We start from the raw sequence: 26,720 nt of genomic DNA on the forward strand, positions 1-26,720 counted from the left end.
CTGCTCTGCTCCTACACTATAATACCTATGCCTGGATTTAGAATAAATGCTCATAATGAAACCTGGTTTCACTGCTAACCTGAAACTCCTGCCATGTTCACCAAAAGGTGATCTGATCGTCCAATCAGCTAAGGCTGAGTTTCCAGTAAATTAGGATAATTTGTGTTTTTAAGCAGAAGCCATGAGAAGCTGTGATTTTTACATGAGTTGGATCCCAAGCCAAGCAAAAACCCAGCAGTCTCATCTTTGGCTTTGATTTCAAGGGATTGTGTGAACTCAAAGCAAAATGCAAAAACCCCCAAGCTAAAAGGAGAAAAGGCTTGTTTGCTAATTCAGATCACCAAGGTCCACAGTTTTACTCTAGAACTTATAAATCACACTCCCTGTCTACTCATCTCATCAGACCACATCAAGTCACAGCACCTGTTAAGTTGTTCACCTGCTTGTACATAGGCCCCAATCCAACAAAGCATTTTAGTACATAAGAAATCCCATTTAAATCAGTAATCTTGGGTTTGTTCAAACAAAATCACGGCTAAAAAGAGTGATTCTATTCGTTTCTGGTTAGCAAGACTATCTCCCTGCGGTTACTTGGTTCATCTTTAAACAGGCTGCTACGTCTGAGTGCAATAACAGAAATATTAATTTGCCTTCTGCTAATCTGGACAAAACAGCAACTCTTTGTCTATCTAGTTTCCAGTAATAATTTTGCTCCCAGCACATGTGTTTACTGCCCTCTGTTTGATCAGTTTAATGGCTTCTTGTATAAGCTTTCCAAGGCTATTATTACTCTTACTTGGTGTGTGGAAAAGGCAAAGACTCATTAAATGGCCTGCATTCCTAGAGTCAGTTGCCTTTAGGCAGGAGTGCTCCTGATTTTCAACTCTGGCAACAATATCCAGTACTGCAAAAATAGAATAGCTTGCAATTGCAGTGCAGCAGATTGGCTGGCTAACTTAGGCCAAGAGAAATGCAGTTTGTTTTTATAACCTCAATGATAGTTGCCTATGCCTGTTCAAATCTCCAGAAGAGGAATTTATATAGATACTGATAACTGGCCAAATAGACTCTACCTTCAGTAATGGGATAACCTCGTATTATTATTGCAGTTCTGTGTATAAATAAAGATGGAAGATCTTTTTAGTAACATACTGGAAATCATTACAGCAACAGTCCAAAAACAATTGCCAGTGGGTAGTGTGCTGTCAACTCCTCTCAATTCATTGCTTCATCATTTCACATCATTCATGACCAACAGGAATGATTTCTTCTTCCTCAACATTGCAGCAGTTTAGTTTCCATGCTCATTAATGTCTGGTGCCTCTTACAATTACAGTTCCCAGCAAATCCAAAAGTCATAAAACATCCTAACATCTGTGAAATTCTATATTTACCATGACCATGTGGTACTGAACTCTTATCGTATGTTAAATCTGTTAAACCTAGGTTGTGAAATGATACAACATACTTGGCCCTGGAAACACCAGAGACTGATGAAGATGGGATGTCCCATTTGCTAAGAAAACAGAAACTAAATTAATCCTTTATTGGCAGGAGAACGAGCTAGGAAACATAATTAGAGAGCAGCCTAATCTGCAAAGTTTAGATTCACACTTCCCCAAGTCTGTGGTTCTGAAGTCCGGTTCAGCTTGGAACCCAATGCAAATTTTGGGACTGTTTAGATCATAGTTTAGGCACAGACCCCTATCTAAACCTATTAGGTCTTTTCTACCTCTTAAAGTCTATGTTTTTACCAATTATTTCATGTTGTTACAGTGCCATTCATTTTTATCATTAACATTTAATAGACAAGACATTTGAATAAAAGGATGTATAGATATCAAAGCATCCAGCTACTGTGCCTTCCCTGCCATGTGCTTGCCCATGCTGACCTACCATGCTGAAATCACACTGGGACGTATCATCTGGCTGGTTCTACCAATGATGTTAGATGACTCAGCATTTTTCAGCACTGTAATGTCCTTCTGGAAACAGCATTGTAAAATACAGCAATGATTGCTGTATATGCTCTTTAGGGCAGACAAAGGCAAAAGAATGAAAAATATCTCTCAACTATGTGTGGGTTATTCATAGCCTCTAGGTTCAGAGATATTTGAATTTCACGTTTCTACTTTAAGGGTCTCATAAATTTTTTACGGTCTAACGGCCTGTGAGAAATATATGTGTTATCACCTACAAATGGAGAAATTGGCCATTTTTGCCATGCAAACTCAATTAAATCTCCCACATTTTTGTTTGGTTTAGATTGGACCCCATTGGATGAATTACATTATATCTAGTGCACTATACTCCTCTTTGAGTACTTACATTAGTTTTGTCTGGACGGGCCTGTTCAATTTGTTCCCTGAAACTCCCAACTCTGCCTCAGATGTATTCCTCTTGCAAATTGAGCCAAGTTTATACCCGCAAATGGAAGAAGAGTATATTGAATATACTGAAATGGAAAAAGAGCATAACATGTCATTTTTACTCTCTTGAGACAAACCAGAATAACATGGGGTCTTTAAAAGCAGTGCGCTATTACCTGATTTTGATCACTCAACAAAAGTATTCTTCTTTCTGGAGCACCAAGGACATTTTAAAAACAATTGCAGCACAAAAAATAGATCAGCACAGAAAGGCAGCTGAGACAAGAAATTTGCCTGAATATCACAAACACCTATCTGTTTCACAATAGTGTAAAAGGCACCCTTTATGCATACTCTGCCCATTGGCACTGACAATGGATGTAATTGTTTTATATATTTATTTAGATTTCATACTTACACAAACTCTACACAAAAGGGACAATAAGAAAAAAGTGCTTTTTTGTTCCATAGACATTCTGTTAGTCATTATACAACGAGACTATGCAGTGCAATGATTCTTTGTCTGCAATGATTTTACCGAAAGAACTGCCCTAAAACTATAATGGACTGGATGATTATTTATTGTATTTTGGCTAGAAATCTTGACAAGTTAACCTAGCCACTCCTATGAAACCTCTACTTCCAGACTCAGCTGTGCTCAGGAAGTGCAGTCACATGACATTTTGAAGTAACTGAACTGATTCAAAACTCAGAACAGGTTCAAGCCAGTTCTTAGTGAATCCAAGCTGGTTTGCTGATGCTTATTAAAAACAAAATTACATTTTAATGGGAGGGAAATAGTAAATTTCAGTACTCATTACAGAGGGACGGTCCAATACTTACTGTGGGGGAAAAGATTTAATTATTTTCAGTTATTTTTTAAATAAAATAATCACTTTTCATGAATACGGTTATAATTAAGTCCCTTTATTTTTTGAAAAATTCCTTTCATTTAAAAATGTAACAAAACTATATTTAAAATCCCAAACAATATCCAACACCAAAGGATAAGGGGACAAATTCAGAGTGTATATATGAAGGTAAGTTACAGGTCAAATAGAGCAAATATAAATACATTTATTTTACATGGTAAGGCAGACCTTTTTTATTGCCATCCTGGCTTTTTAAGAACAAAAAAACAAAACAAAAAAACCACACCCTCTTAGTGATTGATTTGCCTGCTTCAACCTTGCCCTTCCACCCCACTTTGTGTGTTAAACCAACTTATCATCATTCACACCCACCTACTCTGACCTACTAACTTGTCCTATATACCACACCCTCAGGTGCAGTTATTGAGCAGAGCAGTAGAAATTATTGCACTTTGTGTGCATGTGGTTGCAGATTCACATACCAGCAAGTCTGTTTCAGGAGTGGTGACCATCCTCTTACCATATGACCTCAAGTTGGCCCAGAATGTGTGGCTATAGAAGATACTTGTGCTGAGAAGCACAAGGTTGAAAGCAGAGTGCCTTGTAATGAAGCAGAGGGTATCCAATAGATCAACCCACTATTATGTGTAAGGGTATGTCTACACTACGGAATAAGGTCGAATTTATAGAAGTCGGTTTTTTAGAAATCGGTTTTATATATTCGAGTGTGTGTGTCCCCACAGAAAATGCTCTAAGTGCATTAAGTGCATTAACTCGGCGGAGTGCTTCCACAGTACCGAGGCTAGAGTCGACTTCCGGAGCGTTGCACTGTGGGTAGCTATCCCACAGTTCCCGCAGTCTCCGCTGCCCATTGGAATTCTGGGTTGAGATCCCAATGCCTGATGGGGCTAAAACATTGTCGCGGGTGGTTCTGGGTACATATCGTCAGGCCCCCGTTCCCTCCCTCCCTCCGTGAAAGCAAGGGCAGACAATCATTTCGTGCCTTTTTTCCTGAGTTACCTGTGCAGACGCCATACCACTGCAAGCATGGAGCCCGCTCAGGTAACCGTCACCCTATGTCTCCTGGGTGCTGGCAGACGCGGTACGGCATTGCTACACAGTAGCAGCAACCCCTTGCCTTGTGGCAGCAGACGGTACAGTATGACTGGTAGCCGTCATCGTCATGTCCGAGGTGCTCCTGGCCACGTCGGCTGGGAGCGCCTGGGCAGACATGGGTGCAGGGACTAAATTTGGAGTGACTTGACCAGGTCATTCTCTTTAGTCCTGCAGTCAGTCCTATTGAACCGTCTTATGGTGAGCGGGCAGGCGATACGGACTGTTAGCAGTCGTACTGTACCATCTTCTGCCGAGCAGCCATGAGATGTGGATGGCATGCAGTCCTTCTGCACCGTCTGCTGCCAGCCAAAGATGTAAAAGATAGATGGAGTGGATCAAAACAAGAAATAGACCAGATTTGTTTTGTACTCATTTGCTTCCCCCCCTCCCCTGTCTAGGGGACTCATTCTTCTAGATCACACTGCAGTCACTCACAGAGAAGGTGCAGCGAGGTAAATCTAGCCATGTATCAATCAGAGGCCAGGCTAACCTTCTTGTTCCAATAAGGACAATAACTTAGGTGCACCATTTCTTATTGGAACCCTCCGTGAAGTCCTGCCTGAAATACTCCTAGATGTAAAGCCACCCCCTTTGTTGATTTTAGCTCCCTGAAGCCAACCCTGTAAGCGCCCCTCCCGGCGTCAGAGCAACGGCAAACAATCGGGCATCTGAGAGTGCTGTCCAGAGCAGTCACAATGGAGCACTCTGATGGGGCTAAAACATTGTCGCGGGTGGTTCTGGGTACGTATCGTCAGGCCCCCGTTCCCTCCCTCCCTCCGTGAAAGCAAGGGCAGACAATCATTTCGCGCCTTTTTTCCTGAGTTACCTGTGCAGACGCCATACCACGGCAAGCATGGAGCCCGCTCAGGTAACCGTCACCCTATGTCTCCTGGGTGCTGGCAGACGCGGTATGGCTTTGCTGCACAGTAGCAGCAACCCATTGCCTTCTGGCAGCAGACGGTGCAATACGACTGGTAGTTGTCCTCGTCGTGTCCAAGGTGCTCCTGGCCACGTCGGCTGGGAGCGCCTGGGCAGACATGGGCGCAGGGACTAAATTTGGAGTGACTTGACCAGGTCATTCTCTTTAGTCCTGCAGTCAGTCCTATTGAACCGTCTTATGGTGAGCGGGCAGGCGATACGGACTGCTAGCAGTCGTACTGTACCATCTTCTGCCAGGCAGGCAAGAGATGAGGATTGCTAGCAGTCGTATTGTACCATCTTCTGCCAGGCAGGCAAGAGATGAAGATGGCTAGCAGTCGTACTGTACCATCTTCTGCCGAGCAGCCATGAGATGTGGATGGCATGCAGTCCTTCTGCACCGTCTGCTGCCAGCCAAAGATGTAAAAGATAGATGGAGTGGCTCAGAACAAGAAATAGACCAGATTTGTTTTGTACTCATTTGCCTCGTCCCCTATCTAGGGGATTCATTCCTCTAGATCACACTGCAGTCACTCACAGAGAAGGTGCAGCGAGGTAAATCTAGCCATGTATCAATCAGAGGCCAGGCTAACCTCCCTGTTCCAATAAGAACGATAACTTAGGTGCACCATTTCTTATTGGAACCCTCCGTGCAGTCCTGCCTGAAATACTCCTTGATGTACAGGCACCCCCTTTGTTGATTTTAGCTCCCTGAAGCCAACCCTGTAAGCCGTGTCGTCAGTCGCCCCTCCCTCCATCAGAGCAACGGCAGACAATCGTTCCGCGCCTTTTTTCTGTGCCGACGCCATACCAAGGCAAGCATGGAGGCCGCTCAGCTCACTTTGGCAATTAGGAGCACATTAAACACCACACGCATTATCCAGCAGTATATGCAGCACCAGAACCTGGCAAAGCGATACCGGGCGAGGAAGCGACGTCAGCGCGGTCACGTGAGTGATCAGGACATGGACACAGATTTCTCTGAAAGCATGGGCCCTGCCAATGCATGCATCATGGTGCTAATGGGGCAGGATCATGCTGTGGAACGCCGATTCTGGGCTCGGGAAACAAGCACAGACTGGTGGGACCGCATAGTGTTGCAGGTCTGGGACGATTCCCAGTGGCTGCGAAACTTTCGCATGCGTAAGGGCACTTTCATGGAACTTTGTGACTTGCTTTCCCCTGCCCTGAGGCGCATGAATACCAAGATGAGAGCAGCCCTCACAGTTGAGAAGTGAGTGGCAATAGCCCTGTGGACGCTTGCAACGCCAGACAGCTACCAGTCAGTCAGGAATCAATTTGGAGTGGGCAAATCTACTGTGGGGGCTGCTGTGATGCAAGTAGCCCACGCAATCAAAGATCTGCTGATATCAAGGGTAGTGACCCTGGGAAATGTGCAGGTCATAGTGGATGGCTTTGCTGCAATGGGATTCCCTAACTGTGGTGGGGCTATAGACGGAACCCATATCCCTATCTTGGCACCGGAGCACCAAGCCGCCGAGTACATAAACCACAAGGGGTACTTTTCGATAGTGCTGCAAGCTCTGGTGGATCACAAGGGACGTTTCACCAACATCAACGTGGGATGGCCGGGAAAGGTCCATGATGCTCGCATCTTCAGGAACTCTGGTCTGTTTCAAAAGCTGCAGGAAGGGACTTTATTCCCAGACCAGAAAATAACTGTTGGGGATGTTGAAATGCCTATAGCTATCCTTGGGGACCCAGCCTACCCTTTAATGCCATGGCTCATGAAGCCGTACATAGGCAGCCTGGACAGTAGTCAGGAGCTGTTCAACTACAGGCTGAGCAAGTGCAGAATGGTGGTAGAATGTGCATTTGGACGTTTAAAGGCGCGCTGGCGCAGTTTACTGACTCGGTTAGATGTCTGCGAAACCAATATTCCCACTGTTATTACTGCTTGCTGTGTGCTCCACAATATCTGTGAGAGTAAGGGGGAGACGTTTATGGCGGGGTGGGAGGTTGAGGCAAATCGCCTGGCTGCTGGTTACGCGCAGCCAGACACCAGGGCAGTTAGAAGAGCACAGGAGGGCGCGGTACGCATCAGAGAAGCTTTGAAAACCAGTTTCATGACAGGCCAGGCTACGGTGTGAAAGTTCTGTTTGTTTCTCCTTGATGAAACCCCCCGCCCCTTGGTTCACTCTACTTCCCTGTAAGCTAACCACCTGCCCCTCCTCCCTTCAATCACCGCTTGCAGAGGCAATAAAGTCATTGTTGCTTCACATTCATGCATTCTTTATTCATTCATCATACAAATAGGGGGATGACTACCAAGGTAGCCCAGGAGGGGTGGTGGAGGAGGGAAGGAAAATGCCACACAGCACTTTAAGCACAGCACTTTAAAAGTTTACAACTTTAAAATTTATTGAATGACAGCCTTCTGTTGCTTGGGCAATCCTCTGTGGTGGAGTGGCTGGTTGGCCGGAGGCCCCCCCACCGCGTTCTTGGGCGTCTGGGTGTGGAGGCTATGGAACTTGGGGAGGAGGGCGGTTGGTTACAGAGGGGCTGCAGTGGCAGTCTGTGCTCCAGCTGCCTTTGCTGCAGCTCAACCATACACTGGAGCATACTGGTTTGGTCCTGCAGCAGCCTCAGCATTGAATCCTGCCTCCTCTCATCACGCTGCAGCCACATTTGAACTTCAGCCCTGTCTTCAGCCCGCCACTTACTCTCTTCAGCCCGCCACTTACTCTCTTCAGCCCGCCACCTCTCCTCCCGGTCATTTTGTACTTTCCTGCACTCTGACATTATTTGCCTCCACGCATTCGTCTGTGCTCTGTCAGTGTGGGAGGACAGCATGAGCTCGGAGAACATTTCATCGCAAGTGCGTTTTTTTTTCTTTCTAAGCTTCACTAGCCTCTGGAAAGGAGAAGATCCTGTGATCATTGAAACACATGCAGCTGGTGGAGAAAAAAAAGGGACAGCGGTATTTAAAAAGACACATTTTGTAAAACAGTGGCTACACTCTTTCAGGGTAAACCTTGCTGTTAACATTACATACATAGCACATGTGCTTTCGTTACAAGGTCGCATTTTGCCTCCTCCCACCGCGTGACTACCCCCTCAACCTTCCCCCCTCCCTGTGGCTAACAGCGGGGAACATTTCTGTTTAGCCACAGGCAAACAGCCCAGCAGGAATGGGCTCCTCTGAGTGTCCCCTGAAGAAAACCACTCTATTTCAACCAGGTGACCATGAATTATATCTCACTCTCCTGAGGATAACACAGAGAGATAAAGAACGGATGTTGTTTGAATGCCAGCAAACATACACTGCAATGCTGTGTTCTACAATGTTTCCCGAGTACGTGTTACTGGCCTGGAGTGGTAAAGTGTCCTACCATGAAGGACGCAATAAGGCTACCCTCCCCAGAAACCTTTTGCAAAGGCTTTAGGACTACATCTAGGAGAACCGCAAATGCCAGGGCAAAGTAATCCTTTCACATGCTTGCTTTTAAACCATGTATAGTATTTTAAAAGGTACACTCACCAGAGGTCCCTTCTCCGCCTGCTGGGTCCAGGAGGCAGCCTTCGGTGGGTTCGGGGGGTACTGGCTCCAGGTCTAGGGTGAGAAACAGTTCCTGGCTGTCGGGAAAACCGGTTTCTCCGCTTGCTTGCTGTGAGCTATCTACAACCTCATCATCATCATCATCTTCTTCGTCCCCAAAACCTGCTTCCGTATTGCCTCCATCTCCATTGAAGGAGTCAGACAACACGGCTGGGGTAGTGGTGGCTGAACCCCCTAAAATGGCATGCAGCTCATCATAGAAGCGGCATGTTTGGGGCTCTGACCCAGAGCGGCTGTTCGCCTCTCTGGTTTTCTGGTAGGCTTGCCTCAGCTCCTTCAGTTTCACACGGCACTGCTTCGGGTCCCTGTTATGGCCTCTGTCCTTCATGCCCTGGGAGATTTTCACAAAGGTTTTGGCATTTCGAAAACTGGAACGGAGTTCTGATAGCATGGATTCCTCTCCCCAAACAGCGATCAGATCCCGTACCTCCCATTCGGTCCATGCTGGAGCTCTTTTGCGATTCTGGGACTCCATCATGGTCACCTGTGCTGATGAGCTCTGCATGGTCACCTGCAGCTTGCCACGCTGGCCAAACAGGAAATGAGATTCAAAAGTTCGCGGTTCTTTTCCTGGCTACCTGGCCAGTGCATCTGAGTTGAGAGTGCTGTCCAGAGCGGTCATAATGAAGCACTCTGGGATAGCTCCCGAGGCCAATACCATCGAATTGTGTCCACAGTACCCCAAATTCGAACCGGCAACGTCGATTTAAGCGCTAATCCACTTGTCAGGGGTGGAGTAAGGAAATCGATTTTAAGAGCCCTTTAAGTCGAAAAAAATGGCTTCATTGTGTGGACAGGTGCAGGTTTACATCGATTTAACGCTGCTAAATTCGACCTAAAGTCCTAGTGTAGACCAGGGCTTATATAACTCAAGGTGGAGTGAAAATGAAGTTGTGAGTGTGTATGGTCATCGCTAATGAATGAAAAGAAATATGCTGCCCTGAGGCACACGTTCTTACACATTCCCAAAGCAGTTGTTCTGAGGGCATCTTTGACTATAAACTTGTAGGCATTAGTTGCCATTATTACAAAACTAGTATGATTTATTTATTGGTCTGATTTCCCATATGTATATCAGGAATGTGTGTTCACAACAATGTGCAAGCACACATCAGAAAATCCCCCTTCTTGTCAAAGCATCTGATCTTTTTACAGCAGAAAAAAGGCTAAACAGAGAGGGAGCTATTTTTAGTGTTCCTGAAGGAGTTTCTTCCAAATGTTCACACAGCTCTAGGATGAATAAATCACATCTCTGAATGCTCACTTTTGAATAGAGGACAAAATGAATGACTCCAGACTTCAGCCTCACCTATACCCGGTGGAATACTGCATCCTCTGCACCAGAATAATGCATCTGATCAAAAATGGCTTGTTTCTCAGCTAAGGGACACACCAGCGTAATTTACTATTTCCCTTTAAAAATCTGATACAGAATAAATCTGAGCTGGCGGAGGAAGTGTGCTTTTAAAGTCTAGCCTGATATTGTGTCACCTGTTTCCTGGAGCTTCCTTCCTGTAGATTCAATAGCTAATTTTGCACCATTGTGCTGATGAAGTGGCCAGAGCAAGAAGAGAGGAAAATACCCAGAGGAGTGTTAACAAAAGTTACATAAAATGAGTCAAAAAGTTGATTTTGGTTTCATTGGCTTGCAAACCACTTACACTTCTGCATCCCAAAGGAAAGCAAAGGTTGCTTTGTAAATAATAACTTTATAATCATTCACATTTTCCATCTATAGAGCACTTCCATTTATCATACTGCTAAAGATCTCAAAGCAGTATGTGAAATTAGTGCCAAATTCCCTCTTGTCAGTGGTGGGAGATATAAAGTAAGTCTTCCTGTGTCTACAAAGTTCCCTGGATCCTAGAAGGTTCATCCCAAAGCAGAGCAGGTAAAGGAAAATTCTTACCATCCTCACCCTCCATTGGGTTTCTTCCTGGGGGGCAACAGGAGTGGAGTTCTACAGGAGCTGTACCTGCAGAAAGTGCATTGAATCAGTACACCCCCTGACACCTTAGCCATGCTCTTCTCAGCCAAGGCAACATTTGGGCTGCACTGCTTTCCATGGCCCCCAGTGGGGAGATAAAGGAAAGCTGTGGCTATGGCTACCCGTGCCCATCTAGCAGGGGGTTATGCCACCAATAACCCTGAGCTGAATCTATCCCTGAAACTAGTCTCTAGAGAGGGGTTACAGATGAGATTTTTCAAAAGCCCTCAGCCAATAACAAAAGCACTGACTTCAATGGAAGCAGCGTTACAGCAGCCCAGGGTGCCTCTGAAAACCCCATCCATGAATTAACTGATATATAACTAAATAGGCGTGCATGCACACACACAGATTAAATACATCATTTCACCCTCTACTGAAATCCAGCCACCTCTGGGGGGAAACGTGGCTCCTGATTAACAGCACACAACAACCACAAGCTTTACTGTACACTTTCCTTATGGGAAGTGCCATGGGATCTTTAATGACTGAAACAATCAGGTCTTGGTGTTATATATCATTGAAAAACAGCACCTCCAGCCGCACAGTGACCACTAGCCCATGCTGGGGCATTAATTCAGATGTGCAGTCTTAAAAAGAGCCTTCTATTTCAATAAAGTGATTACATAACCCAGAAACAGCTGCGCCCATTTCTAGGGTAGTGTCCCCAGACAACATGAGTCTGTAATCACTAAATTACAGATACAGTTAAGACTATGTTGTGAACGCAAAGGAGATGTGCAAACAGAGCTGTGTGATGCAACACATTTTGCTTTGTGAATAACTCCTATCCAGGAACTCCAGTTTCTAAAACACCTTCTGCTTTAGCAAAGACACAAAAAGATTATATTTTTCACTGTTCTTGCCCATGACGAAAATGTTCTTTGCATAGTTCAGTCTGTGAGTTACGTACATTTTCTCCATTTCACTTTTCTGGCTGAGTTGCCGGAGGGGCTGCTTTGTGAAAACAGGCACTTATGCTTTTCATTACAGACTGCATTCTTTCTGTACGTGCCAGTGGATGCCTCACTACTGGTGTGACTAATTAATAAAACTCCTAATAGTATATGGTGCAGGCTCTTTTGTCTGCCAACTAGTGGGCAGACTAGTGCAGGCTTAACCAATTAGCAGAGTTTCCCCCTGTGACGCACTCTATATAGAGAGTGTGAATATAATGTAACTAAAATATGCTTCATGCAAAAGGTCTCTTGTAAGGTATCATTACAAAGCTTATAATCTACTGAGTGTGGTCACCCTATTTGTATAAATGTATCACTCTTGTATCTGAAACTAGAAATATGAAATATAATTCTGAGGGCCTATTGTAGTTATGCAAAGTGTGGGCCATTAATGGTGGTCTGGAATCTTGATGGCTCCCATCAACCAGGACAATTGACTGTGGATGACGCTGTTTGCAGGCAGGCCTTCCTGTGTGTCAGGCTGGGAGGAATGAAGGCTGGGGGTCTCACAGGACATGTGACCATGTCACCTGAACTGGAATCCATCTTTAACCTGGTGCTTTTCCACAGTGAAGGAGGGTTGGGAACCCAGAGGGACAAAGGATTCCCACCTTAGGCAAAAGATATATAAGTGGGAGAAATAGAACAAGGGAGGCAGCCATCATGAGGAATCCCCTAGCTACCACCTGAGCTGGAACAAGGGCTGTACCGGGGAAAGGATTGTGCCCAGACCAGGAAGGTGTCCCGCTCCAGTCTGTGAAAGAAACTTATTGAAACATCTCCAAGGGTGAGATTTTATCTGTTTTCAGTTTTTATTACTGTACTTAGACTGGCGTGTTTTATTTTATTTTGCTTGGTAATTCACTTTGTTCTGTCTGTTACTACTTGGACCCACTTAAAGCATACTTTCTATATTTAATAAAATCACTTTTTACTTATTAATTAATCCAGAGTATGTATTAATACTTGGGGGGGAGGGCAAACAGCTGTGCATATCTCTCTATCAGTGTTATAGGAGAGAGAACAATTTATGAGTTTACCCTGTATAAGCTTTATACAGGGTAAAATAGATTTATTTAAGGTTTGGACCCCATTAGGGGTTGGGCACCTGAGTGTTAAAGACAGGCACACTTCTGTAAGCTGCTTTCAGTTAACAGCTGTTAGGGGACGTGGTTCAGACTTGGGTCTGGGTTTGCAGCAGGCGAGCGGGTCTAGCTCAAACCAGGCAGGGCACTGGAGTCCTGGACAGGAAAGCAGGGGCAGAAGTAGTCTTGGCACATCAGGTGGCAGCTCCCAGCGGGTTTCTGTGATCCAGCCCCCATACAGTGGCTAAGTGTGCATCCTGCCCATCACTTCATCCAAGACTTAGTCCAGTGCCCATGTGATATGAAGCCAAAAGCTTTATGAGGTGAGTCTAAAGGCAGCCTCCTTCCCGTTAAGCTGGAAAGAGCTGTACTAAGCTCCTCTCAGCTGGAGGTTGTTCTTTGCATAGCTCACGCTGCATGCCAGTACCCATGTGAAATAACAGCGTTGTTCAATGATTCCATGTGCAGCATGCTTGGAAAGTTCGCCTTCTTGGTGACTGCATTTGGCATCAGAAATAATTTCTCAGCAGCAGAATATGCACAACAGCACAGGCACCAATGAGTCCCTGCAGCTCTGTGTAGAACTCAGTGTGGGAGATCTTTGTGAGGAAGCGTGGAACACATCAGACAAGGACCCCTGGCTCTGAAGAATGCTCCCCCCCTTCCTGGGATCCCATTGTACACAAGCTGAATGTCTACACTGCACAGTAAGCCCAGCTCTGACTCAGCTTTGAGCCCAAGCCACCTTTCTGTCTACACACAAATCACTCTGACTCAGGTCAGCAAACGCTTAGGACTCAAGTTGTACAATTTGGCTAGGTGGCTGGGTCAGAGCCCAAGTCCCACTGTGAGTCAGGTCCAGAAGGTCTCCAGTAGTGCAGTGTGGATGCGCGAGCAAGACTGAGAGACTCGGGCCCATCAATTACAAGCCTGGGTTTACAATGAAGTGTGGACGCTCAAGCAGGGGCTTGGAAACACTGAGTTCATGAGCCCAGGTCCCACAGTCCCAGGCTCAGAGTGCGGTGTAGCCATACCCTGAGAGGTCAAGGATCCATGGGATGCGGAGGGCGTGGTTGCATGAGGAAAAGGCAGGACCACAGCACCATCCCTCTCACTCCCTCAGGGATATTAAGTGTAAGATAATGTTGCTTCAGCATTCACTTATGATGCTTCTTCCCTCTGCACTACAGATGCTCCCCATGAGACTTTGGGGAACCCACTGAGGACCTACTCCATGCCAGCATCACAGCAAAGGGAGCAGAATGCAAAGGTATTGAGCCTCTGTGCGAATGCCACAACCAGAGCTGTCGATGACCTTATATCCCGATTGCATGGTTTTTCTGCACACCCTGGACTACCTGTGAATTTAGAGAGCCGAGGTCACTTCGTTCAGTGAGTGGTAGGGAATAAGGATGGGAAAATCCTTCCACTCCCAAAAGAAACATTTGGAGGAAGCTCCTCAGGTTGAAACTCTGTTTTTATATCCAGAGATGGTTTTCCCCTCACACAGATGCCTACATGGCTCATAGAAAGCAGCCATTTGTCATTGGGCTTTGAATACAATTCTGTGCAAATATACTGGGCAGAAAGGAAGTATGATAAGATGCAATAGTATATCTCATCCATGCAAGAAAGATAGCTGTCATGCAGCCACTCCAACAATGCCTGGTCAATTGCGCTTCGTCTCTAAAAATGTCAGTCAACTACCCATGCATGACGTTCACAGTACAAAGAAGTAACTTTGCTAGAATTTGGACAGGCCAGGACATTGAATTCAGAATCAGAATTATACTGATCATGATTTGGCCAGGTCCTGGATTTGACACCTCACATCCCACAGAGATGGGGGAAGAAGAGATAGGCGTTATAACATTAAATAAACTGTACTTTTGTGGGGTGGAAGCGATCTCTCTGAAACCTTTCAATGTCTCGGCAGAGTATGTAAACTCTAACATTTAGCTCCTCATGTACTCTAACCCTCTTCTTCCTCTACTAGCCCACTCTCCTGACACACACAAAGGACCTCTGCAGTTCCTTTTCTCCTGCCCTACGTTTTGCTCTCTTACCCTGCCCCATCCACTTTTCTAATTCTCTTCTTACTACTTTCTTATCTTCTTCCCTTGTTTCCCTCATCTGTTTTCATATTTTAATGGGGCTGGAAAAACTTTCTCTGACTCCCCAGAGAGAGAAATCTCCAACCTCTTCAGCATCCGATGCATGCCTATGTGCTGAATGAGCAGTAGGGGAATGAGGAACGCCTCTACCAGTATGACTGTATATGGAAAAACAGTCAACTCAAAGCAGTAAAAACATCACCAGAGGGTGCAGTAAAAGTCAAGGAATAGATTTTTTTTCCCCCTTCTCTCTCTTTTAGTATATTCCTGCTTTCAGTTGTTCTTGCTTGTAGAGCTAAAGGGAACTATACTGGAATGCAAGAGAGAAAGTCCTGGGTGACACTTATTACTTTTACTGTGGTGTGGTTACTTCGTTATTCATAATCAAATTTGGAATGTGTACCCACAGGGAGAAGGAAGAAAGAGAGGCCCCTTCTCTAACCAGTTTAGCTGAACCATTTGAAAGCTCAGTTTAACCCATACTTCTAGCTAAAATGGTTTAAGCCAAGGACCCCTATGCTCTCACTAAAGTCAATGGGAATTATTTGTAATCTGTACTCATGTCTGATTGTTAAATGGCAGTAAGTTATCATTTATTTTTCACCATCCTCATTCTAAAGGGGAAGTGAGTAAATGTTGTCCAGCAAGTGCATTTTGTGCCTGGTTTTGTAAATTATCATGAGGCTTTTAAACACAGACCAGTGGGAATAAGCTGAAAGTGAGTAATTCAGTTTTGGGGTAAATTGGTAGAACTCTGGGCTTCAAAACTGTCTGGACTTCTCCACACTGGCAACTCAAAATGTGTAACTATATTGGTTGGAACTGCTTTTCACTATATTTTGTAATCGTTCCACGAACTTGCTAAAGGCAAAAAAGAGATAGAAAAAGAGAGAGATGCATACAACTCAAGGACTCAGAAAAACTATGCTACTGAACCAAAGCCCATTGAGGTCCATGGGAATCTGTCCACTGACTTCAGTGTGTGCTGAATTAGGCTCTATATTATTATTTATCTAAGTGAATTCCATCCCTTCAACGGGAATCATGTATGCTTATCAGAAGGTTCAGACCTCTTTGATGACTGATTCACCTTCGGTATCATTGGAATGGTGCCGTTTTGTGACTTGGTCTGGAATTTTCAAAGAGACTTGGATGTTAGGTTCTCAGCAACCAGTGACTTACGACTCCCTTAGGCTCCTTTGAAAAGCCCACCCTGGGGTTTTAGGGCTGCGTTGGTTGTTCTTTTTTCAAAGTTTCATGATGAGATTTATTTCTTTCGTTAGAAACCTCACTTGCCTCTCACTCTCCACTCTTGTTACAGAGGTTTTTGCAAAAATTTGTGCAGCACCTCAGGAGTAATTCATTTTAATGGGTGAAGGCTCTACATTGTAACCAGTTCTTGTACTTTGTTCACTTTAAAGGGCTGTTGAAAGCCTTGCACCACACTTTTATCTCCAGTTTAACATCTCAAACCATGTTTTACTGCATCGCATTCTGGGACTTATGCAAAGAAAGAAACCAATAAAAACCCCAGGGTGAAATCTGTATTATTTTATAACAAAAATATATTTGAACTCCAGCTGTCTCAGTAAAACTACAGAACACATTTTATTATGCTATTACTACATAGGACTGCAGTTTAGACCTGGCATTATCAAACTACTTTTTAACATATGTCATGATACTAGCATGGTAATATGGCTGCTCTAATTTAATAAACAATAGCTATATTTTAATATCTATTAGCTATCCATTTCCCCATATCCCGATAGAAATCTGTGAGTGCATTCAGTTACTATGACTCCTTAAAACAGAAGATATGCATCCAGTGGAGTATATCTTACATGCTCAAAGTTCAAGGTCAAATCCTGCAGTCTTCACGCAAGAAATTCCCAGTGGCCAAATCCTGAAGTTCCTATTCAAAGCCATACTGTGCCAGCAGTTTTGTGCTTCAAAACTGGTAGCAAAATATTGCCCTCAGGCAAACCCCCTTTGAGAACCGTAAGAGTCTATTTGAATGGGAACCTCAGGATTCAGCTCTGTGACTTCAGAGGGAATTTTTCCGGATGAAAGACTGCAGGATTTGTCCCTCCGTGAATAACCAAGAGAGAGCATACTACAAGAACTCAAGTTAAATTAAGTCTCTTTGTCCTTCCCTACTTCACATTAAGGGCTCACTCATGCTGTAAAGGCACGGCTCTGAGCAAACTGCAGTGTAGAACTAACTGTGCCTGCAAAAAGGGAGGCCCTCAGCCATTAAAATGTACCATTCATCCATTCTAAATATATGTTGCATTGCTTGCTCAGTTACCAAGGAGCCATTAGGTTGGACATGAATTTGGAAAGGAGCTGATTCCGAGGTTTGAAATAGCTAGAGAAATTCCATCATATGCTAGAAGCCTTGTCACACTCTTAGCCCTGGTCTACACTAGGAGTTGAGGTTGAATTTAGCAGCGTTAAATCGATTTAACCCTGCACCTGTTCACATGACGAAGCCCTTTTTTTCGATTTAAAGGGCTCTTAAAATCGATTTCCTTACTGCACCCCCGACAAGGGGATTAGTGCTGAAATCAGCCTTGCTGGGTCGAATTTGGGGTACTGTGGACACAGTTAGACGGTATTGGCCTCCGGGAGCTATCCCAGAGTGCTCCATTGTGACCAACTCTGGACAGCACTCTCAACTCAGATGCACTGGCCAGGTAGACAGGAAAAGGCCCATGAACTTTTGAATTTCAATTTCCTGTTTGGCCAGCGTGACAAGCTGCAGGTGACCATGCAGAGCTCATCAGCACAGGTGACCATGATGGAGTCCCAGAATCGCAAAAGAGCTCCAGCATGGACCGAACGGGAGGTATGGGATCTGATCACTGTATGGGGAGAGGAATCCGTGCTATCAGAACTACGTTCCAGTTTTCGAAATGCCAAAACATTTGTCAAAAATCTCGCAGGGCATGAAGGACAGAGGCCAGAACAGGGACCCGAAGCAGTGCCGCATGAAACTTAAGAAGCTGCGGCAGGCCTACCAGAAAACCAGAGAGGCGAACAGCCGCTCCGGGTCAGAGCCCCAAACATGCCGCTTCTATGATGAGCTGCATGCCATTTTAGGGGGTTCAGCCACCACTACCCCAGCCGTGTTGTTTGACTCCTTCAATGGAGATGGAGTCAACACGGAAGCAGGTTTTGGGGACAAAGAAAATGATGATGATGAGGTTGTAGATAGCTCACAGCAAGCAAGCGGAGAAACCAGTTTTCCCGACAGCCAGGAACTGTTTCTCACCCTGGACCTGGAGACAGTACCCCCCGAGCCCACCCAAGGCTGCCTCCCAGACCCGCGAGGCAGAGTGTACCTTTTAAAATACTATACATAGTTTAAAAGCAAGCATGTTTAATGATTAATTTGCCCTGGCATTCGCCGCTCTCCTGGATGTACTCCCAAAGCCTTTGCAAAAGGTTTCTGGGGAGGGCAGCCTTATTCCATCCACCATGGTAGGACACTTTACCACTCCAGGCCAGTAACAAGTACTCGGGAATCATTGTAGAACAAAGCATTGCAGTGTATGTTTGCTGGCGTTCAAACAACATCTGTTCTTTATCTCTCTGTGTTATCCTCAGGAGAGTGATATCATTCATGGTCACCTGGTTGAAATAGAGTGCTTTTCTTAAGGGGACATTCAGAGGTGCCCGTTCCTGCTGGGCTGTTTGCCTGTGGCTGAACAGAAATGTTCCCCGCTGTTAGCCACAGGGAGGGGGGAGGGGCTAGCCACACGGTGGGGGGAGGCAAAATGCGACCTTGGAACGAAAGCACATGTGCTATGTATGTAATGTTAACAGCAAGGTTTACCCTGAAAGAGTGTAGCCACTGTTTTATAAAATGTGTCTTTTTAAATACCACTGTCCCTTTTTTTTTTTCTCCACCAGCTGCATGTGTTTCAAAGATCACAGGATCGTCTCCTTCCCAGAGACTAGCAAAGATTAGAAGGCAAAAGAATGCACTCACAATGAAATGTTCTCTGAGCTCATGCTGTACTCCCACACTGACAGAGCACAGATGAATGCATGGAGGCAGACAATGTCAGACAATGTCAGGAAAGCACAAAATGACCAGGAGGAGAAGTGGCGGGCTGAAGAGAGTAAGTGGCAGGCTGAAGAGAGGGCTGAAGCTGAAAGGTGGCGGCAGCGTGATGAGAGGAGGCAGGATTCAATGCTGAAGCTGCTGGAGGATCAAACTAATATGCTCCAGCGTATGGTTGAGCTGCAGGAAAGGCAGCAGGAGCACAGACCGCCACTACAGCCCCTGTGTAACCAACCGCCCTCCTCCCAAGTTCCATAGTCTCCTCACCCAGATGCCCAAGAACACGGTAGGGGGACCTCTGGCCATCCAGCCACTCCACCCCAGAGGATTGCCCAAGCAACAGAAGGCTGGCATTCCATAAGTTTTCAAGTTTTAAACTTTTAAAGTGCTGTGTGGCCTTGTCCTTCCCTCCTCCACCACCCCTCCTGGTGCTTCTCTCCTCCACCACCCCTCCTGGGCTACCTTGGTAGTCATCCCCCTATTTGTGTGATGAATGAATAAAGAATGCATGAATGTGAAGCAACAATGACTTTATTGCCTCTGCAAGCAGTGATTGAAGGGAGGAAGGGAGGGTGCTCATCTTACAGGGAAGTAGAGTGAACCAAGGGGCGGGGGGTTTCATCAAGGAGAAACAAACAGAACTTTCACACCGTAGCCTGTCCCGTCATGAAACTGGTTTTCAAAGCTTCTCTGATGCACACCACGCCCTCCTGTGCTCTTCTAACCGCCCCGGTGTCTGGCTGTGCGTAACCAGCAGCCAGGCGATTTGCCTCAACCTCCCACCCCGCCATAAACTTCTCCCCCTTACTCTCACAGATATTGCGGAGCGCACAGCAAGCAGTAATAACAGTGGGAATATTGGTTTCGCAGACATCTAACCGAGTCAGTAAACTGCGCCAGCGCGCCTTTAAACGTCCAAATGCACATTCTACCACCATTCTGCACTTGCTCAGCCTGTAGTTGAACAGCTCCTGACTACTGTCCAGGCTGCCTGTGTACGGCTTCATGAGCCATGGCATTAAGGGGTAGGCTGCGTCCCCAAGGATAACTATAGGCATTTCAACATCCCCAACGGTTATTTTCTGGTCTGGGAATAAAGTCCCTTCCTGCAGCTTTTGAAACAGACCAGAGTTCCTGAAGATGCGAGCGTCGTGTACCTTTCCCAGCCGTCCCACATTGATGTTGGTTAAACGTCCCTTGTGATCCACCAGTGCTTGCAACACCATTGAAAAGTACCCCTTTCGGTTTATATACTGGTTAGCAAGGTGATCCGGTCCCAAGATAGGGATATGGGTTCCATCTATGGCCCCACCACAGGTAGGGAATCCCATTGCAGCAAAGCCATCCACTATGACCTGCACATTTCCCAGGGTCACTACCCTTGATATCAGCAGATCTTTGATTGTGTTGGCTACTTGCATCACAGCAGCCCCCACAGTAGATTTGCCCACTCCAAATTGATTCCTGACTGACTGGTAGCTGTCTGGCGTTGCAAGCTTCCACAGGGCTATTGCCTCTCACTTCTCAACTGTGAGGGCTGCTCTCATCTTGGTATTCATGCGCCTCAGGGCAGGGGAAAGCAAGTCACAAAGTTCCATGAACGTGCCCTTATGCATGCGAAAGTTTCACAGCCACTGGGAATCGTCCCAGACCTGCAACACTATGCGGTCCCACCAGTCTGTGCTTGTTTCCCATGCCCAGAATTGGCGTTCCACCTCATGAACCTGCCCCATTACCACCATGATGCCCATATTGCCAGGGCCCCTGGTTTGAGAGAAGTCTGTGCCCATGTCCTCATCACTCACGTCACCGTGCTGACATCGCCTACTCGACCAGTTTCGCTTTGACAGGTTCTGGTGCTGCATATACTGCTGGATAATGTGTGTGGTGTTTAATGTGCTCCTAATTGCCAAAGTGATCTGAGCGGGCTCCAGGCTTGCCATGGTATGGCGTCTGCACAGAAAAAAGGCGCGGAACGATTGTCTGCCATTGCCCTGACAGAGGGAGGGGCGACTGACGACATGGCTTACAGGGTTGGCGTACAGGGAATTAAAATCAACAATGTTTTAGCCCCATCAGGCACTGGGATTTCTATCCAGAATTCAAATGGGCGGCGGAGACTGTGGGAACTGTGGGATAGCTACCCACAGTGCAATGCTCTGGAAGTCAATGGTTGCCTCAGTACTGTGGACACACTCCACTGACTACATGCACTTAGAGCATTTGTGTGGGGACACACACAATCGACTGTATAAAAAAGCTTTCTACAAAACTGACTTCTATAAATTTGACCGAATTTCGTCATATAGACATACCCTTAGCTGACAATTCAAAACACTAGTAGGGAATAATGCAACCTCATTGCAGTTCTGCTCCTGGCCTGATCCTGTCCCCACTGAGGTCAAGGGCTAAACTCTCACTGAAAGGAATGAGATACTGTCGTACTTGGCCAACGCTTTTGAGGTGAGGGCAAATACTTCCCATTGACTTCAGTGGAGGGCAAAGGTAGGCCAATGCTGAGCACTTAAGAAAGTCCAACCTTTACATTTTAACTGAACTGAATGAATAAGTGGATCTGTGGAGCTTGACTCCAAAGTGTGGATTCATCTCATCTCTACAAATTATAAAGCATCCATTACATGTTATTAACTCTTTATTTATTGTGCTTGGAAGGTGAGGTAGTCTGTCTTTTGTTTCACATAGGAAATCATAAATAAAAAGGTGTCTAGCAGTTAGGAATACTGGGCCAAACCGTGCTGTGACTCACACCTTGTGTAGCCACTGATGTCCATGGGATTGCATGGGATACAGGAGAGAAGTGGGCCCCAAAACTTGCAGATGAAACAAGCTATATAAGTATTATTGCTAGAGATTAACTATGTTGTTTCAAAGTTGTTCTAGTTGTGTTCATCCCAGGATACTAGAGAACTATGGTGGGTGAAGTAATCTTTTACTGGACCAACTTCTGGTGCTGAAAGAGACACGCTTTTGAGCTACACCGCTCTTTGTCAGATCTGGGAAAGATATTCAGAGTTTCACAGGTAAATACAAGGTGGAGCAGATTGTTTAGATTAACTATTAAGATTTGTGACATCTGTTAAAAGGCCAGTTGCTGGTTGCAGAATTCCACTTTCTTTATCTCTCTGTTCTATGCACCTGCAACCTGGCAATGTAAAGAGCAGTCGTTGCTGTTGGTCAAACAGGAGTGAAATAAACTTAAAACAGAGTTTGGTTTTGTGTTTGGCCTTTAATGTCTCAGGATTACCCAGTAAAGTGAGGGTTAAAAGGAAATATGAGGCTAGCAATTCGTTTTAGTAAAGTAAACCCAATCATTCCTCCCTTCAGATGCCTGCAGTCACGTCCAAGCTGATTGTGCCTGGAGAAAAGGGTGGGGGAAAGTGAATTTATGCCATCTTATGCTCGGTCAAAAGAAACTGCAAAGTACAGAGACAATTACAAAAAAGGTGGAAATTCTGACACACTGCACTTTTCAAACACAAACAGTGGGTGGAGGGATCTGGCCCAGCTGGCTGCTACGTGCACATTCTCATATAACCCTTATCAGCCATTTCCATTTGTAGGTAGCAGGAGCACAAATACCCTGAGGTGTGAGCAGAGTATAGGGCAAATTGAAAACAGGCTGCTATTGTCCATCATCCAGTGAAAAAAGGCTATCTCTGGGGTCTTCAAAAATGTCTTTGTTCCTCTATAACTTGCCTGCATTAGATATTGTAATGGCTTTGTACTTAGTAAAAAGAAAAGGAGTACTTGTGGCACCTTAGAGACTAACCAATTTATTTGACAGGTTTCAGAATAACAGCTGTGTTAGTCTGTATTTGCAAAAAGAAAAGGAGTACTTGTGGCACCTTAGAGACTAACCAATTTATTTGAGCATAAGCTTTCGTGAGCTACACCTCACTTCATCGGACGCATACTGTGGAAAGTTTAGAAGATCTTATTATATACACACAAGTGGGGTGGGAGGAGGTATTTTTTCATGCTTTGTGTGTATATAATAAGATCTTGTAAACTTTCCACAGTATGCATCCGATGAAGTGAGCTGTAGCTCACGAAAGCTTATGCTCAAATAAATTGGTTAGTCTCTAAGGTGCCACAAGTACTCCTTTTCTTTTTGCAATTTATTTGAGCATAAGCTTTCATGAGCTACAGCTCACTTCATCGGATGTACTTAGTGTTTCTTTGCATTTTTTTCTTTTCTTAGATCCTCTTTTCCCTTCTCCTTTCCATTCCTCTTCCTGCCTTGCATCACAATAGCTGGTTCTGGATGTAAGTAAAAGTTAGGTCTCAGTGAGTAACACCCATCCTTGCTGCTTTCTCATTCTGCCTCCCTCTGGCATGGTGTATGTATATCCACAATCCTTACAAAGTCCTGATTTATAGGGCCCTGTCACAGCGGCAGCTGTTTCACCCTGTGTGTATTAAACATGCACAGCTCTCAGGGCTGCATTTCAAAGGGGTGGGTTCAGAAAATACATTTCTGCCTCTGTAATCTCCCATTCTCATTGGTTGGCATCCATACCACTCATTAAAAGCTGCATTTCTATCTAAGTATTTTCTTTTTTGTCTTTAAGAATTCCCCTCAAACCCCTATATAAATAATGCAGTAACAAAGTTTCTATAAAAGGGCACAGTCTCAGCAGAAACAGTGTACAGGCTCCAGCGACAAGCTGCCTTTTAGCTCCAATTTAAACCACTTAGAACCAAACAGCTTTTAGTTCCAGTATAAAGGACATCTTCCAATTTAAAGGTCATTTACCAAGTAGATGCTGTTAGACTGTCTGGCATCTAGATATATCTTAAGACAGTGTGACAAATAAGGGTTTTTGGCCTTCTGACAGGGAAGCTTCCTTAGATTAATGCTTTCATTCCTCTCCAAGCCCAGTCCAACCATAAGGTTGGGTCTTCTGTTTTCTCTCAACTCCATCACATAACAATAGTGCTGGAACTTTTATTTTTTTCATTGCTTTGTCTTTTTTTAAATCAAAATTTGGAATACATTATGGGTTCAAAGAAGTGATAAACTGTCATTTCTTCTGGGCAAGTTCTTCATGTGTGACAGGTGCCCATTCCCATTTTTGACTAATTCTGCCTGACACTTTGTCCCACTCTTAGATGAGATTCTTTTAGAAGCTTGAAGCAGTTTTGCATTTTGTTGCTAACTCCAGAAGAAACCATCCGTAAAAAAGCTCTCTCCATAAGAGTGACAGGGATGTTCTTGTCATGTCATAATTGGGTAATTGCAGAAAGGGCAAGGGAGATGGTCAAACTTTGGATGGAGGGACATCCATAGTAAATTTTGTAGACATTATAGACCAAATTTATCTTGATTTCAATGTGAATTGTCCCTGCTTATGCCAGGGGTGACCACGACCCAGCATCAGCTGTATCTTTCGCTGTCATCCCATGTGTCATTGGATTACAAATGTATAAGGCAGGTGGCTCTGTGACACGGGAATTTCGGAAAACAGAAGTGACAAATGCTATTCTTGCCATGTGCCTCTGGTCAGTGGGAATTTCATAGACCATATACCAGTACTATTTTTCAGTAGTGAAGCCATAGATTTAATATAAAGAAGGTCTGCTTACATAAGAAGCTTGCACTGTTGCCCAGTGTTTTCCTAACTTCTCTATTCAAGTCTATTGGAGGTTTTTGCCATAACAAGGCAGAATGTCACAACAACTTTACCCATTTTGTTGGGTTTTGGAGTTCTGTGAGTGCCAAACTCTGAGATCCTTATTCACTCACACCTTTAAGTTCAGAGGTAGTTTTTCCATAATAAAGATTACATTGAAGCTGAATTGAAACCTCTCACTGAGACTCACTGTTTGGAAATTGTCTCACATTGTCTAAACTCTGCTGGCAATTTTTTTAACATGCAACCTGCTTGACTTTAGTGAAATGGTATAGGAGGCATATTTCCATGCTGTGTGCCAGAATTTTTGCTAGGAGTTGACTCTCATGATTAATTAGAAAGTCTGGTCTGAAGCTCTGGCTATGAACTGTGGGATTTTCTTTATATAGCAAACATAGAACGTTAATATATTCTTGTCACTTCCCTGTGTTAGTGGCCTTATGAATTGGTGCCTTAATTTGTTTGGCACAATATCTTTACATCATTATTTTCTGCAACTCTTACTATATAGTGAAACTTATACAAGTGTACATGTTAGGCAGCATACTGTCTTCAGGGACTGCCCCAAAGTAAAGCTAGTCAATTTTTTTTGTGCTAAACCCTTTTTCACTGAAAAATGCAGATTCAGGTCAACCAAATAATTTGTGAAGCTGCAGGAACTGCAAGAATTAATGAGTCAAGTTTGTCCCTGCTGCACAAGCAAAAGAATTCATGAAGCTGAGGCTACATACTTTTGAAATTTGCAGGTTTTCTGACGGTGGTGACACCTTGAAAATTCACATAAAGGCCAGTTTTTAAGCAGAGTGGAGAGTACATGGCTTTCAAATGGCTTGGCTGTTGGAGTTCCAGGTAACCAAAGAGAATGTTCATCCTCACAGTGCCCATGCCCATATGTACAAAGCCTCTCTCATTGCTTCTTTTTGGGTTGCACAATCTGATCATGTAAACTCTTCAGTAAAGGGATTAGCTCTTCTTATAGATCTGTACAGTGCCTAGCACATTTCAGATATAATAAATGACAATAGTAACTTGCATCACTTCTACTGCTGTCACTCCCTTAGATCAATGGAATTTCCATTTACTTCAATTGACTTTGGTCAAACAAGGCCAGCCAGGAGCATATGGTGGATTATGCTATAGCAGATTTCCTGCTTTCGGTGGCCAGTCCACTTTAGGTTTCCTCATGTTCTGAACCTAAGAGCCTGAGGAGGTTGGACAGTTTTGTTGTAGCAATCAAAGTGCTCTGTCCTGCTCCTATATTACAACACAGCTCTTTCCAAGCTCCTGCAGCTGAAGCATAAGTCAATTACCTCCTGGTTAGTGTTTGTCTGATTGAGCACAGAAAGCCCTGGGATCACCATTTAAAACAAAAGGGAAAGAAACTGATGCAGTTAGTGATTGGTGACACAAAAGGGTGAGGGGGTGCAGGGGGGAGATCGGGTACATTAAGTACAAACAGTCTGATTTGCCTTTTAGAACTCCCTGAGTAATCTATTATGCAATTTGTTCCATTTGTTGCTCTTGATTGCTATACATCTTCAGAAAACAAAGGCTCTCTTCAAACCAGTCAACAGTATCGCAGGGAGTGATATTGGGTTTCGTTTGCTGATGTCAGCAGCGTCGCCAAACACTCCTATTATTGGAATGCAGCTGACCATGGACAAAACAGAACAGACAAAAGGCACCAGGGTCCAAGTTTCCTGCTGAGATGAATTTCATTTTAACTTTGTTACTAGCACCATTAAGATATGTTAAGTTAATAAAAGGCTTCCTCCCCTCTCAGACCATTTCACAGATGAAAAATACTGCCAGAATCAGTACCTACACAGGTTCAAGTATCAGAGGGGTAGCCGTGTTAGTCTGGATCTGTAAAAGCGGCAAAGAGCCCTTTGGCACCTTATAGACTAACAGACGTACTGGAGCATAAGCTTTTGTGGGTGAATGCCCACTTCGTTGGATGCATGTCAGGTTCACCACTCTGCCTGTCTTTATTT

At 44.7% G+C, this 26,720-nt stretch overlaps 2 long non-coding RNA genes across 3 annotated transcripts in view; one reads left to right on the forward strand and one right to left on the reverse strand.

The window, feature by feature from the left end:
• Window positions 1–19,534, forward strand: part of LOC125634939 (uncharacterized) — a 35,523-nt gene extending 15,989 nt beyond the window's left edge. The window contains exons 4-5 of the long non-coding RNA XR_007356089.2: window positions 14,077–14,156; window positions 18,919–19,534. This is a non-coding gene — a long non-coding RNA (uncharacterized LOC125634939). The remainder of the gene's footprint in view (window positions 1–14,076; window positions 14,157–18,918) is intronic.
• Window positions 1–26,720, reverse strand: part of LOC125634938 (uncharacterized) — a 39,660-nt gene that overhangs the window by 8,594 nt on the left and 4,346 nt on the right. For both annotated transcript variants that reach the window (XR_012667478.1, XR_007356087.2), the window contains exon 2: window positions 2,329–2,455. This is a non-coding gene — a long non-coding RNA (uncharacterized LOC125634938). The remainder of the gene's footprint in view (window positions 1–2,328; window positions 2,456–26,720) is intronic.

This window comes from Caretta caretta, chromosome 3 (genome assembly GCF_965140235.1).
Source record: "Caretta caretta isolate rCarCar2 chromosome 3, rCarCar1.hap1, whole genome shotgun sequence".
NCBI lineage: Eukaryota > Metazoa > Chordata > Testudines > Cheloniidae > Caretta > Caretta caretta.